The sequence below is a fragment of the Silurus meridionalis genome, chromosome 9 (genome assembly GCF_014805685.1).
Source record: "Silurus meridionalis isolate SWU-2019-XX chromosome 9, ASM1480568v1, whole genome shotgun sequence".
Classification (NCBI taxonomy): domain Eukaryota; kingdom Metazoa; phylum Chordata; class Actinopteri; order Siluriformes; family Siluridae; genus Silurus; species Silurus meridionalis.
Window position 1 is genome coordinate 2195859 of NC_060892.1, and position 3131 is coordinate 2198989.

A 3131-nucleotide genomic window follows, 5' to 3' on the forward strand; every position below is an offset into this window, starting at 1 on the left:
AGGTTCGCTCTCTATTCTGGTTCCTCTCAAGGTTTCTTCCTTATTCCATCTCTGAGTTTTTCCTCACCACAGTCAACAGCTTCAACAATCATTTATTCTTTATACTTTATGCTTTGAGACAATGTCCATTGTTGAAAGTGCTCTACAAAAATTGAATTGAACTGAGCTGAATTGAGCAGATCCAAACCTGCTCCAGCATGACAATACACCTGTGCAGAAAAGCCTTGGAGTGAAAGATCTCCTGCTCTCGAGTTCTGACTCCAACCATGTTGAAGAAGATAAACTCTGACTGCACCCCAGGCCTTCACATCTCACCTAGAGAATTTCCACAAAATCTAGTAGAACATCTTCCCAGAAGAGTGGAGCTTATTATAACAGCAAATGGAGACTTGAAATGGAATGGAATTTTAAGCTCAGGTGTCCACAAACTAGTTTCATTACTGGATCAGTCAGAAGGAAGAACACTGGCAGAACCTCTTTTACCTACTGAAGGGGCAACTGGGCAGAATCCATGCCGGCCAAATGCCTTTATAGCCTCTTTTTTTCCCCACCCTTAAATCGTCACCCATGCAGCCTGTATTTGTTTTATTTCCATCGGAAGCAGAACAAATTGTGGCCCAGGATTAAAGTGGTTCAAACCACATAGAAGGTTCATCCGTGCCTCTCATTAGAGACCACTTCAAAGTCAAATCCATGAGAAAGTCATGGCGTGAACTTGTGTAAAGGACAGGAGGCTTACGGCTAAAGAACTGGAAGAACATCAGTTTATTCATAGACCCAGTGATTGGTTTTTACTGCACATCTGCAATTTAATTAAATTTATTTTTATTAATGCACGTTGCCTCAAAGCAGCTTTGCTAGAGGTTATAAAGGAATGTTTATTGCCTATGAGTTTGATCCTTATAAATGTATGTTTATCCCTAATTACGACTGTGGTGAAGGAAAAACTCCCTGAGACTTCATGAGGCAGAAACCTTAAGAGGAACCAGATTAAAAGGAACTCCATCCTCTCTGAACACCGAATATCCATTTATTTCAGATCCATCATTGTTGAGGTGTTCAGTGATGGACGCTTAAATGCAGGACTGTTCATGCAAACTGCAGTCCTGAACCATTGTAGCAGACTGCTGATATTAATTCCAGACCAAATCTATTCTCAAAGTTCTTGAGTTGGTCAGTAACTTCATTTAACTGGCAGCTCGCGATTCTCCTCGTTTCCACTAGATGGCAGTAGTGCAAGGAAAATGCTTGTTGTCTGAATCCGTCTAGAAGACTTTTGTATTAATTCGATTAAAGTGGCATAAATAACTACTGAATAAATGTTTTATATACCATTTATAATGTCAATATAAAATCCAAAATGAGGTTTATATTCAGATTGGATGTTGGGAAAAAAAGTATTGGCACACCAGACTCCTCCGATGTGGTTCTTCCCCCAAACACAACCTTGGAGGCACACAATTGTATTATTATTTTTTTCCTTGGCTAGAACTAGGAGACCCAAACCTGTTCCAGCATGACAATACACCTGTGCAGAAAAGCCTTGGAGTGAAAGATCTCCTGCTCTCGAGTTCTGACTCCAACCATGTTGAAGAAGATAAACTCTGACTGCACCCCAGGCCTTCACATCTCACCTAGAGAATTTCCACAAAATCTAGTAGAACATCTTCCCAGAAGAGTGGAGCTTATTATAACAGCAAATGGAGACTTGAAATGGAATGGGACGTTCAAAAAGAAGCACATAGAAATTTTAAGCTCAGGTGTCCACAAACTAGTTTCATTACTGGATCAGTCAGAAGGAAGAACACTGGCAGAACCTCTTTTATCTACTGAAGGGGCAACTGGGCAGAATCCATGCCGGCCAAATGCCTTTATAGCCTCTTTTTTCCCCACCCTTAAATCGTCACCCATGCAGCCTGTATTTGTTTTATTTCCGCACGGGAAGCAGAACAAATTGTGGCCCAGGATTAAAGTGGTTCAAACCACATAGAAGGTTCATCCGTGCCTCTCATTAGGAGACCACTTCAAAGTCAAATCCATGAGAAAGTCATGGCGTGAACTTGTGTAAAGGACAGGAGGCTTACGGCTAAAGAACTGGAAGAACATCAGTTTATTCATAGACCCAGTGATTGGTTTTTACTGCACATCTGCAATTTAATTAAATTTATTTTTATTAATGCACGTTGCCTCAAAGCAGCTTTGCTAGAGGTTATAAAGGAATGTTTATTGCCTATGAGTTTGATCCTTATAAATGTATGTTTATCCCTAATTACGACTGTGGTGAAGGAAAAACTCCCTGAGACTTCATGAGGCAGAAACCTTAAGAGGAACCAGATTAAAAGGGAACTCCATCCTCTTTCTGAACACCGAATATCCATTTATTTCAGATCCATCATTGTTGAGGTGTTCAGTGATGGACGCTTAAATGCAGGACTGTTCATGCAAACTGCAGTCCTGAACCATTGTAGCAGACTGCTGATATTAATTCCAGACCAAATCTATTCTCAAAGTTCTTGAGTTGGTCAGTAACTTCATTCAGTAACTTCATTTAACTGGCAGCTCGCGATTCTCCTCGTTTCCACTAGATGGCAGTAGTGCAAGGAAAATGCTTGTTGTCTGAATCCGTCTAGAAGACTTTTGTATTAATTCGATTAAAGTGGCATAAATAACTACTGAATAAATGTTTTATATACCATTTATAATGTCAATATAAAAATCCAAAATGAGGTTTATATTCAGATTGGATGTTGGGAAAAAAAGTATTGGCACACCAGACTCCTCCAGCCAGATGTGGTTCTTCCCCCAAACACAACCTTGGAGGCACACAATTGTATTATTATTTTTTTCCTTGGCTAGAACTAGGAGACCCAAACCTGTTCCAGCATGACAATACCCAGCTCCATGTAGATCTGCTTTGCATGGGATGGAGTGGAAGATCTACTCCAAACCTATTGAACATGATGAATGTGAACTCTGACTGCACCCCAGGCCTCCTCACTTTCTTACCTACATCAGTAGCTGACTTTACTCACACCATTATAGCTGGATGAGCATAAATCTCCACAAAATCTAGTAGAACATCTTCCCAGAAGAGTGGAGCTCATCATACCATCAAATAGGGACTAAAAGCG